General features: G+C 45.9%; 5 non-coding genes across 5 annotated transcripts; all 5 read right to left on the bottom strand.

The window, feature by feature from the left end:
* Nucleotides 1-1,349: 1,349 nt before the first annotated feature.
* On the bottom strand, nt 1,350-1,540 carry LOC130310528 (U2 spliceosomal RNA). The gene has a single exon (XR_008859039.1). It is a non-coding gene; the product is annotated as a U2 spliceosomal RNA (small nuclear RNA).
* A 2,087-nt stretch (nt 1,541-3,627) lies between these two features.
* Nucleotides 3,628-3,818, bottom strand: LOC130310516 (U2 spliceosomal RNA). Its single transcript, XR_008859027.1, has one exon. It is a non-coding gene; the product is annotated as a U2 spliceosomal RNA (small nuclear RNA).
* A 2,082-nt stretch (nt 3,819-5,900) lies between these two features.
* LOC130310504 (U2 spliceosomal RNA) lies at nt 5,901-6,091 on the bottom strand. The gene has a single exon (XR_008859015.1). It is a non-coding gene; the product is annotated as a U2 spliceosomal RNA (small nuclear RNA).
* A 2,084-nt stretch (nt 6,092-8,175) lies between these two features.
* Nucleotides 8,176-8,366, bottom strand: LOC130310527 (U2 spliceosomal RNA). The gene has a single exon (XR_008859038.1). It is a non-coding gene; the product is annotated as a U2 spliceosomal RNA (small nuclear RNA).
* Nucleotides 8,367-10,462: 2,096 nt separating this feature from the next.
* On the bottom strand, nt 10,463-10,653 carry LOC130310492 (U2 spliceosomal RNA). Its single transcript, XR_008859004.1, has one exon. It is a non-coding gene; the product is annotated as a U2 spliceosomal RNA (small nuclear RNA).
* Nucleotides 10,654-12,770: the final 2,117 nt, after the last annotated feature.

Genomic DNA, 12,770 nt, shown 5'->3' with positions numbered 1-12,770 from the left:
TGTTTACACCTAGTGATGTCAGTGGTATTGAGTGACATCACAGCACAGTGCTAAGGCTCCTGGGCCTGGACACAGCAGCGGCTGCAATATCTCAACGGAGAATACGTTTATATCTATGTGTGTGTGTGCGCATATATATATATATATATATATATATATATATATATATATATATATATCTCCGCCGAAATCACTTTTAAACCCATTTCCACCTTTTTTTCCCTTCTCTTCCTCTTACTTTTTTTTCACGTTTTTTTACGTTTTTCTCCTTTTCGCCTCTTTTCTGGGCGTATTATTCTTCTTTTTCTTCTTTTTTTTCGTCTAATGCATACCCCATCAGTGCAGCAATGCTTATTCAATACCGCCAGCAGATGGAGACACTGGGGGATAATTTTCTAAGGATTTATACTGATTTTTCCTGTCTGAATTTGTCGCACAGAAAGTTGCAGGCCAAATATGTGTGACATTTCTGCGACTTTAGCTTCTAGAGCATTTTTACAACATTATACATAGGTGCTGAATACATAAAAAGCGACTGTTCAGCGACAGACAAGTCGCATCGGCTGAAAGTAGGCCAGAATGTCAGTCCATGTTGGAGCAGGTTTAGATACAGTCTAAAGCATAGATCTCAAAGTCTGTGCACAGAATTTAGCAAGGGCCTCGCACCTTCTGATGCATCAGGTAGGTGCACAATAGCATAGCCTAACCCTCTGTACTTTGGTCTATATTGATGCGGGACATAGACAGCCAGCTGATGACCAATCCATTAGTGCAATGGATGGCTGGAAGCATTTGTCTTTGCCTTTGCAATACCACAGAAGCAATGCATGGTCAATGTACAGCAATGACACACCTGTGTGAACAGCCAGGAGACCCCCCCCCCCCCATGTTATGTTACATAGTTACATAGTTAGTACGGTCGAAAAAAGACATATGTCCATCACGTTCAACCAGGGAATTAAGGGGTAGGGGTGTGGCGCGATATTGGGGAAGGGATGAGATTTTATATTTCTTCATAAGCATTAATCTTATTTTGTCAATTAGGAACATTCAGCACCCACCCGCTATCAAGGCAGCTGCCTATCATGTCATGCCCTACCTGCACAGGTGTGCTGGCTACTCAAATGATCCAATTAAGGAGGCCATTTAGTCAGCAGCAGCAGAAGTCCTGTGCCTGGACGCTCCAACAGGGGCCAGACACAAGCAGAAGCAGAAGCAGCAGAAGCAGCAGCAGCACCACCTTTTGTTTATTGGCTGCAGCAGCAGCAAGGCCCACAGGGCTGGCTAGCTGGCTAGCCAGCAAGCAGGTAGCAATGAAAGTAGGAATCTTTCTTTTTAACCCTGTAAGGGGGTGGTGCACTGTACCCGAAGATACTGCCATATCGGGTCAATGCATAGGGCGACGGAAGCAAGCTTCGAAATCGGCCCCCGTTCTCAAAAATCCATTTAATATATGGTCCCCAGATAGGGGACGTATCAGATATTAAACTGATAAGAACAGATACTACACTTGATCTTAGCCAAAAGGCCGAGAAGCGATAACCGTGAAAGGGGCGGGCCCAACAAGGTCCCCTTCATGGGCACTATCACTGCTTGCTGTCAGGGAGGCTGCCAGACAATTTTCCATGCACACTCTGGGCTGGGGGGCAGTCAACCACCAGTACACACAGCAGAACCTAAACCCATACCATTATTGCTAAGCAGCAAGACAGGGGCCCATTGCACTCCCACGGGGCCTTTTTAAATGCAATCCATAACCCGGATTTGCCAGGAACCCTTCTTACTCCTCCTACTTGCATGTGACACTGGGCTTAGGATCTGCATAGGAAACACACACACAAGCACACACCTACCTTTGTTGCCTGCAGATGCCTCCTTGGCTGTCCCCAAACGGTATCAAACCAACACCCACGGGAAGCTGTAAGCATAGAGGACATGCCTGCACCCCATTGGACTTACCTGTGTGGGTTAAATCCGGGTTATTTGACAACCTATGGCGGTGATGGTTCTGCTCAGGCAGAGCAGTGCTGATGCTCCTCATAAAGCTGTCGCTGCTGTGAAGGTTCTAGGTGACATCACAAATCCCTTTGGTTACATACACAACAAAGCTGGGTTGTTGTTGTTTACACTCTGCAAGGCCTGTGGAAGTGAGTGACATCATAGCACTGTAGTTCTGAGGGTTCAAGATGGATGCAACAATCTCCTGTTGCTTCTATGAAGGCCGTAATAGACGACATCACCAAACAGCTCCATAGTCACATACACAGCAAAGGAGAGATGTTGTTTACACCTAGTGATGTCAGTGGTATTGAGTGACATCACAGCACAGTGCTAAGGCTCCTGGGCCTGGACACAGCAGCGGCTGCAATATCTCAACGGAGAATACGTTTATATCTATGTGTGTGTGTGCGCATATATATATATATATATATATATATATATATATATATATATTTCTCCGCCGAAATCACTTTTAAACCCATTTCCACCTTTTTTTCCCTTCTCTTCCTCCTACTTTTTTTTCACGTTTTTTTACGTTTTTCTCCTTTTCGCCTCTTTTCTGGGCGTATTATTCTTCTTTTTCTTCTTTTTTTTCGTCTAATGCATACCCCATCAGTGCAGCAATGCTTATTCAATACCGCCAGCAGATGGAGACACTGGGGGATAATTTTCTAAGGATTTATACTGATTTTTCCTGTCTGAATTTGTCGCACAGAAAGTTGCAGGCCAAATATGTGTGACATTTCTGCGACTTTAGCTTCTAGAGCATTTTTACAACATTATACATAGGTGCTGAATACATAAAAAGCGACTGTTCAGCGACAGACAAGTCGCATCGGCTGAAAGTAGGCCAGAATGTCAGTCCATGTTGGAGCAGGTTTAGATACAGTCTAAAGCATAGATCTCAAAGTCTGTGCACAGAATTTAGCAAGGGCCTCGCACCTTCTGATGCATCAGGTAGGTGCACAATAGCATAGCCTAACCCTCTGTACTTTGGTCTATATTGATGCGGGACATAGACAGCCAGCTGATGACCAATCCATTAGTGCAATGGATGGCTGGAAGCATTTGTCTTTGCCTTTGCAATACCACAGAAGCAATGCATGGTCAATGTACAGCAATGACACACCTGTGTGAACAGCCAGGAGACCCCCCCCCCCATGTTATGTTACATAGTTACATAGTTAGTACGGTCGAAAAAAGACATATGTCCATCACGTTCAACCAGGGAATTAAGGGGTAGGGGTGTGGCGCGATATTGGGGAAGGGATGAGATTTTATATTTCTTCATAAGCATTAATCTTATTTTGTCAATTAGGAACATTCAGCACCCACCCGCTATCAAGGCAGCTGCCTATCATGTCATGCCCTACCTGCACAGGTGTGCTGGCTACTCAAATGATCCAATTAAGGAGGCCATTTAGTCAGCAGCAGCAGAAGTCCTGTGCCTGGACGCTCCAACAGGGGCCAGACACAAGCAGAAGCAGAAGCAGCAGAAGCAGCAGCAGCACCACCTTTTGTTTATTGGCTGCAGCAGCAGCAGCAAGGCCCACAGGGCTGGCTAGCTGGCTAGCCAGCAAGCAGGTAGCAATGAAAGTAGGAATCTTTCTTTTTAACCCTGTAAGGGGGTGGTGCACTGTACCCGAAGATACTGCCATATCGGGTCAATGCATAGGGCGACGGAAGCAAGCTTCGAAATCGGCCCCCGTTCTCAAAAATCCATTTAATATATGGTCCCCAGATAGGGGACGTATCAGATATTAAACTGATAAGAACAGATACTACACTTGATCTTAGCCAAAAGGCCGAGAAGCGATAACCGTGAAAGGGGCGGGCCCAACAAGGTCCCCTTCATGGGCACTATCACTGCTTGCTGTCAGGGAGGCTGCCAGACAATTTTCCATGCACACTCTGGGCTGGGGGGCAGTCAACCACCAGTACACACAGCAGAACCTAAACCCATACCATTATTGCTAAGCAGCAAGACAGGGGCCCATTGCACTCCCACGGGGCCTTTTTAAATGCAATCCATAACCCGGATTTGCCAGGAACCCTTCTTACTCCTCCTACTTGCATGTGACACTGGGCTTAGGATCTGCATAGGAAACACACACACAAGCACACACCTACCTTTGTTGCCTGCAGATGCCTCCTTGGCTGTCCCCAAACGGTATCAAACCAACACCCACGGGAAGCTGTAAGCATAGAGGACATGCCTGCACCCCATTGGACTTACCTGTGTGGGTTAAATCCGGGTTATTTGACAACCTATGGCGGTGATGGTTCTGCTCAGGCAGAGCAGTGCTGATGCTCCTCATAAAGCTGTCGCTGCTGTGAAGGTTCTAGGTGACATCACAAATCCCTTTGGTTACATACACAACAAAGCTGGGTTGTTGTTGTTTACACTCTGCAAGGCCTGTGGAAGTGAGTGACATCATAGCACTGTAGTTCTGAGGGTTCAAGATGGATGCAACAATCTCCTGTTGCTTCTATGAAGGCCGTAATAGACGACATCACCAAACAGCTCCATAGTCACATACACAGCAAAGGAGAGATGTTGTTTACACCTAGTGATGTCAGTGGTATTGAGTGACATCACAGCACAGTGCTAAGGCTCCTGGGCCTGGACACAGCAGCGGCTGCAATATCTCAACGGAGAATACGTTTATATCTATGTGTGTGTGTGCGCATATATATATATATATATATATATATATATATATATATATATTCTCCGCCGAAATCACTTTTAAACCCATTTCCACCTTTTTTTCCCTTCTCTTCCTCTTACTTTTTTTTCACGTTTTTTTACGTTTTTCTCCTTTTCGCCTCTTTTCTGGGCGTATTATTCTTCTTTTTCTTCTTTTTTTTCGTCTAATGCATACCCCATCAGTGCAGCAATGCTTATTCAATACCGCCAGCAGATGGAGACACTGGGGGATAATTTTCTAAGGATTTATACTGATTTTTCCTGTCTGAATTTGTCGCACAGAAAGTTGCAGGCCAAATATGTGTGACATTTCTGCGACTTTAGCTTCTAGAGCATTTTTACAACATTATACATAGGTGCTGAATACATAAAAAGCGACTGTTCAGCGACAGACAAGTCGCATCGGCTGAAAGTAGGCCAGAATGTCAGTCCATGTTGGAGCAGGTTTAGATACAGTCTAAAGCATAGATCTCAAAGTCTGTGCACAGAATTTAGCAAGGGCCTCGCACCTTCTGATGCATCAGGTAGGTGCACAATAGCATAGCCTAACCCTCTGTACTTTGGTCTATATTGATGCGGGACATAGACAGCCAGCTGATGACCAATCCATTAGTGCAATGGATGGCTGGAAGCATTTGTCTTTGCCTTTGCAATACCACAGAAGCAATGCATGGTCAATGTACAGCAATGACACACCTGTGTGAACAGCCAGGAGACCCCCCCCCCCCCATGTTATGTTACATAGTTACATAGTTAGTACGGTCGAAAAAAGACATATGTCCATCACGTTCAACCAGGGAATTAAGGGGTAGGGGTGTGGCGCGATATTGGGGAAGGGATGAGATTTTATATTTCTTCATAAGCATTAATCTTATTTTGTCAATTAGGAACATTCAGCACCCACCCGCTATCAAGGCAGCTGCCTATCATGTCATGCCCTACCTGCACAGGTGTGCTGGCTACTCAAATGATCCAATTAAGGAGGCCATTTAGTCAGCAGCAGCAGAAGTCCTGTGCCTGGACGCTCCAACAGGGGCCAGACACAAGCAGAAGCAGCAGAAGCAGCAGCAGCACCACCTTTTGTTTATTGGCTGCAGCAGCAGCAGCAAGGCCCACAGGGCTGGCTAGCTGGCTAGCCAGCAAGCAGGTAGCAATGAAAGTAGGAATCTTTCTTTTTAACCCTGTAAGGGGGTGGTGCACTGTACCCGAAGATACTGCCATATCGGGTCAATGCATAGGGCGACGGAAGCAAGCTTCGAAATCGGCCCCCGTTCTCAAAAATCCATTTAATATATGGTCCCCAGATAGGGGACGTATCAGATATTAAACTGATAAGAACAGATACTACACTTGATCTTAGCCAAAAGGCCGAGAAGCGATAACCGTGAAAGGGGCGGGCCCAACAAGGTCCCCTTCATGGGCACTATCACTGCTTGCTGTCAGGGAGGCTGCCAGACAATTTTCCATGCACACTCTGGGCTGGGGGGCAGTCAACCACCAGTACACACAGCAGAACCTAAACCCATACCATTATTGCTAAGCAGCAAGACAGGGGCCCATTGCACTCCCACGGGGCCTTTTTAAATGCAATCCATAACCCGGATTTGCCAGGAACCCTTCTTACTCCTCCTACTTGCATGTGACACTGGGCTTAGGATCTGCATAGGAAACACACACACAAGCACACACCTACCTTTGTTGCCTGCAGATGCCTCCTTGGCTGTCCCCAAACGGTATCAAACCAACACCCACGGGAAGCTGTAAGCATAGAGGACATGCCTGCACCCCATTGGACTTACCTGTGTGGGTTAAATCCGGGTTATTTGACAACCTATGGCGGTGATGGTTCTGCTCAGGCAGAGCAGTGCTGATGCTCCTCATAAAGCTGTCGCTGCTGTGAAGGTTCTAGGTGACATCACAAATCCCTTTGGTTACATACACAACAAAGCTGGGTTGTTGTTGTTTACACTCTGCAAGGCCTGTGGAAGTGAGTGACATCATAGCACTGTAGTTCTGAGGGTTCAAGATGGATGCAACAATCTCCTGTTGCTTCTATGAAGGCCGTAATAGACGACATCACCAAACAGCTCCATAGTCACATACACAGCAAAGGAGAGATGTTGTTTACACCTAGTGATGTCAGTGGTATTGAGTGACATCACAGCACAGTGCTAAGGCTCCTGGGCCTGGACACAGCAGCGGCTGCAATATCTCAACGGAGAATACGTTTATATCTATGTGTGTGTGTGCGCATATATATATATATATATATATATATATATATATATATATATTTCTCCGCCGAAATCACTTTTAAACCCATTTCCACCTTTTTTTCCCTTCTCTTCCTCTTACTTTTTTTTCACGTTTTTTTACGTTTTTCTCCTTTTCGCCTCTTTTCTGGGCGTATTATTCTTCTTTTTCTTCTTTTTTTTCGTCTAATGCATACCCCATCAGTGCAGCAATGCTTATTCAATACCGCCAGCAGATGGAGACACTGGGGGATAATTTTCTAAGGATTTATACTGATTTTTCCTGTCTGAATTTGTCGCACAGAAAGTTGCAGGCCAAATATGTGTGACATTTCTGCGACTTTAGCTTCTAGAGCATTTTTACAACATTATACATAGGTGCTGAATACATAAAAAGCGACTGTTCAGCGACAGACAAGTCGCATCGGCTGAAAGTAGGCCAGAATGTCAGTCCATGTTGGAGCAGGTTTAGATACAGTCTAAAGCATAGATCTCAAAGTCTGTGCACAGAATTTAGCAAGGGCCTCGCACCTTCTGATGCATCAGGTAGGTGCACAATAGCATAGCCTAACCCTCTGTACTTTGGTCTATATTGATGCGGGACATAGACAGCCAGCTGATGACCAATCCATTAGTGCAATGGATGGCTGGAAGCATTTGTCTTTGCCTTTGCAATACCACAGAAGCAATGCATGGTCAATGTACAGCAATGACACACCTGTGTGAACAGCCAGGAGACCCCCCCCCCCATGTTATGTTACATAGTTACATAGTTAGTACGGTCGAAAAAAGACATATGTCCATCACGTTCAACCAGGGAATTAAGGGGTAGGGGTGTGGCGCGATATTGGGGAAGGGATGAGATTTTATATTTCTTCATAAGCATTAATCTTATTTTGTCAATTAGGAACATTCAGCACCCACCCGCTATCAAGGCAGCTGCCTATCATGTCATGCCCTACCTGCACAGGTGTGCTGGCTACTCAAATGATCCAATTAAGGAGGCCATTTAGTCAGCAGCAGCAGAAGTCCTGTGCCTGGACGCTCCAACAGGGGCCAGACACAAGCAGAAGCAGAAGCAGCAGAAGCAGCAGCAGCACCACCTTTTGTTTATTGGCTGCAGCAGCAGCAAGGCCCACAGGGCTGGCTAGCTGGCTAGCCAGCAAGCAGGTAGCAATGAAAGTAGGAATCTTTCTTTTTAACCCTGTAAGGGGGTGGTGCACTGTACCCGAAGATACTGCCATATCAGGTCAATGCATAGGGCGACGGAAGCAAGCTTCGAAATCGGCCCCCGTTCTCAAAAATCCATTTAATATATGGTCCCCAGATAGGGGACGTATCAGATATTAAACTGATAAGAACAGATACTACACTTGATCTTAGCCAAAAGGCCGAGAAGCGATAACCGTGAAAGGGGCGGGCCCAACAAGGTCCCCTTCATGGGCACTATCACTGCTTGCTGTCAGGGAGGCTGCCAGACAATTTTCCATGCACACTCTGGGCTGGGGGGCAGTCAACCACCAGTACACACAGCAGAACCTAAACCCATACCATTATTGCTAAGCAGCAAGACAGGGGCCCATTGCACTCCCACGGGGCCTTTTTAAATGCAATCCATAACCCGGATTTGCCAGGAACCCTTCTTACTCCTCCTACTTGCATGTGACACTGGGCTTAGGATCTGCATAGGAAACACACACACAAGCACACACCTACCTTTGTTGCCTGCAGATGCCTCCTTGGCTGTCCCCAAACGGTATCAAACCAACACCCACGGGAAGCTGTAAGCATAGAGGACATGCCTGCACCCCATTGGACTTACCTGTGTGGGTTAAATCCGGGTTATTTGACAACCTATGGCGGTGATGGTTCTGCTCAGGCAGAGCAGTGCTGATGCTCCTCATAAAGCTGTCGCTGCTGTGAAGGTTCTAGGTGACATCACAAATCCCTTTGGTTACATACACAACAAAGCTGGGTTGTTGTTGTTTACACTCTGCAAGGCCTGTGGAAGTGAGTGACATCATAGCACTGTAGTTCTGAGGGTTCAAGATGGATGCAACAATCTCCTGTTGCTTCTATGAAGGCCGTAATAGACGACATCACCAAACAGCTCCATAGTCACATACACAGCAAAGGAGAGATGTTGTTTACACCTAGTGATGTCAGTGGTATTGAGTGACATCACAGCACAGTGCTAAGGCTCCTGGGCCTGGACACAGCAGCGGCTGCAATATCTCAACGGAGAATACGTTTATATCTATGTGTGTGTGTGCGCATATATATATATATATATATATATATATATATATATATATATATATATATATTTCTCCGCCGAAATCACTTTTAAACCCATTTCCACCTTTTTTTCCCTTCTCTTCCTCTTACTTTTTTTTCACGTTTTTTTACGTTTTTCTCCTTTTCGCCTCTTTTCTGGGCGTATTATTCTTCTTTTTCTTCTTTTTTTTCGTCTAATGCATACCCCATCAGTGCAGCAATGCTTATTCAATACCGCCAGCAGATGGAGACACTGGGGGATAATTTTCTAAGGATTTATACTGATTTTTCCTGTCTGAATTTGTCGCACAGAAAGTTGCAGGCCAAATATGTGTGACATTTCTGCGACTTTAGCTTCTAGAGCATTTTTACAACATTATACATAGGTGCTGAATACATAAAAAGCGACTGTTCAGCGACAGACAAGTCGCATCGGCTGAAAGTAGGCCAGAATGTCAGTCCATGTTGGAGCAGGTTTAGATACAGTCTAAAGCATAGATCTCAAAGTCTGTGCACAGAATTTAGCAAGGGCCTCGCACCTTCTGATGCATCAGGTAGGTGCACAATAGCATAGCCTAACCCTCTGTACTTTGGTCTATATTGATGCGGGACATAGACAGCCAGCTGATGACCAATCCATTAGTGCAATGGATGGCTGGAAGCATTTGTCTTTGCCTTTGCAATACCACAGAAGCAATGCATGGTCAATGTACAGCAATGACACACCTGTGTGAACAGCCAGGAGACCCCCCCCCCCCCATGTTATGTTACATAGTTACATAGTTAGTACGGTCGAAAAAAGACATATGTCCATCACGTTCAACCAGGGAATTAAGGGGTAGGGGTGTGGCGCGATATTGGGGAAGGGATGAGATTTTATATTTCTTCATAAGCATTAATCTTATTTTGTCAATTAGGAACATTCAGCACCCACCCGCTATCAAGGCAGCTGCCTATCATGTCATGCCCTACCTGCACAGGTGTGCTGGCTACTCAAATGATCCAATTAAGGAGGCCATTTAGTCAGCAGCAGCAGAAGTCCTGTGCCTGGACGCTCCAACAGGGGCCAGACACAAGCAGAAGCAGAAGCAGCAGAAGCAGCAGCAGCACCACCTTTTGTTTATTGGCTGCAGCAGCAGCAAGGCCCACAGGGCTGGCTAGCTGGCTAGCCAGCAAGCAGGTAGCAATGAAAGTAGGAATCTTTCTTTTTAACCCTGTAAGGGGGTGGTGCACTGTACCCGAAGATACTGCCATATCGGGTCAATGCATAGGGCGACGGAAGCAAGCTTCGAAATCGGCCCCCGTTCTCAAAAATCCATTTAATATATGGTCCCCAGATAGGGGACGTATCAGATATTAAACTGATAAGAACAGATACTACACTTGATCTTAGCCAAAAGGCCGAGAAGCGATAACCGTGAAAGGGGCGGGCCCAACAAGGTCCCCTTCATGGGCACTATCACTGCTTGCTGTCAGGGAGGCTGCCAGACAATTTTCCATGCACACTCTGGGCTGGGGGGCAGTCAACCACCAGTACACACAGCAGAACCTAAACCCATACCATTATTGCTAAGCAGCAAGACAGGGGCCCATTGCACTCCCACGGGGCCTTTTTAAATGCAATCCATAACCCGGATTTGCCAGGAACCCTTCTTACTCCTCCTACTTGCATGTGACACTGGGCTTAGGATCTGCATAGGAAACACACACACAAGCACACACCTACCTTTGTTGCCTGCAGATGCCTCCTTGGCTGTCCCCAAACGGTATCAAACCAACACCCACGGGAAGCTGTAAGCATAGAGGACATGCCTGCACCCCATTGGACTTACCTGTGTGGGTTAAATCCGGGTTATTTGACAACCTATGGCGGTGATGGTTCTGCTCAGGCAGAGCAGTGCTGATGCTCCTCATAAAGCTGTCGCTGCTGTGAAGGTTCTAGGTGACATCACAAATCCCTTTGGTTACATACACAACAAAGCTGGGTTGTTGTTGTTTACACTCTGCAAGGCCTGTGGAAGTGAGTGACATCATAGCACTGTAGTTCTGAGGGTTCAAGATGGATGCAACAATCTCCTGTTGCTTCTATGAAGGCCGTAATAGACGACATCACCAAACAGCTCCATAGTCACATACACAGCAAAGGAGAGATGTTGTTTACACCTAGTGATGTCAGTGGTATTGAGTGACATCACAGCACAGTGCTAAGGCTCCTGGGCCTGGACACAGCAGCGGCTGCAATATCTCAACGGAGAATACGTTTATATCTATGTGTGTGTGTGCGCATATATATATATATATATATATATATATATATATATATATTTCTCCGCCGAAATCACTTTTAAACCCATTTCCACCTTTTTTTCCCTTCTCTTCCTCTTACTTTTTTTTCACGTTTTTTTACGTTTTTCTCCTTTTCGCCTCTTTTCTGGGCGTATTATTCTTCTTTTTCTTCTTTTTTTTCGTCTAATGCATACCCCATCAGTGCAGCAATGCTTATTCAATACCGCCAGCAGATGGAGACACTGGGGGATAATTTTCTAAGGATTTATACTGATTTTTCCTGTCTGAATTTGTCGCACAGAAAGTTGCAGGCCAAATATGTGTGACATTTCTGCGACTTTAGCTTCTAGAGCATTTTTACAACATTATACATAGGTGCTGAATACATAAAAAGCGACTGTTCAGCGACAGACAAGTCGCATCGGCTGAAAGTAGGCCAGAATGTCAGTCCATGTTGGAGCAGGTTTAGATACAGTCTAAAGCATAGATCTCAAAGTCTGTGCACAGAATTTAGCAAGGGCCTCGCACCTTCTGATGCATCAGGTAGGTGCACAATAGCATAGCCTAACCCTCTGTACTTTGGTCTATATTGATGCGGGACATAGACAGCCAGCTGATGACCAATCCATTAGTGCAATGGATGGCTGGAAGCATTTGTCTTTGCCTTTGCAATACCACAGAAGCAATGCATGGTCAATGTACAGCAATGACACACCTGTGTGAACAGCCAGGAGACCCCCCCCCCCCCCATGTTATGTTACATAGTTACATAGTTAGTACGGTCGAAAAAAGACATATGTCCATCACGTTCAACCAGGGAATTAAGGGGTAGGGGTGTGGCGCGATATTGGGGAAGGGATGAGATTTTATATTTCTTCATAAGCATTAATCTTATTTTGTCAATTAGGAACATTCAGCACCCACCCGCTATCAAGGCAGCTGCCTATCATGTCATGCCCTACCTGCACAGGTGTGCTGGCTACTCAAATGATCCAATTAAGGAGGCCATTTAGTCAGCAGCAGCAGAAGTCCTGTGCCTGGACGCTCCAACAGGGGCCAGACACAAGCAGAAGCAGAAGCAGCAGAAGCAGCAGCAGCACCACCTTTTGTTTATTGGCTGCAGCAGCAGCAAGGCCCACAGGGCTGGCTAGCTGGCTAGCCAGCAAGCAGGTAGCAATGAAAGTAGGAATCTTTCTTTTTAACCCTGTAAGGGGGTGGTGCACTGTACCCGAAGATACTGCCAT

The sequence above is a fragment of the Hyla sarda genome, unplaced genomic scaffold, assembly GCF_029499605.1.
Source record: "Hyla sarda isolate aHylSar1 unplaced genomic scaffold, aHylSar1.hap1 scaffold_1572, whole genome shotgun sequence".
NCBI classification, from domain to species: domain Eukaryota; kingdom Metazoa; phylum Chordata; class Amphibia; order Anura; family Hylidae; genus Hyla; species Hyla sarda.
The sequence above is the reverse complement of the archived record's forward strand: the minus strand, read 5'-3'. Positions and strand labels throughout refer to the sequence as shown.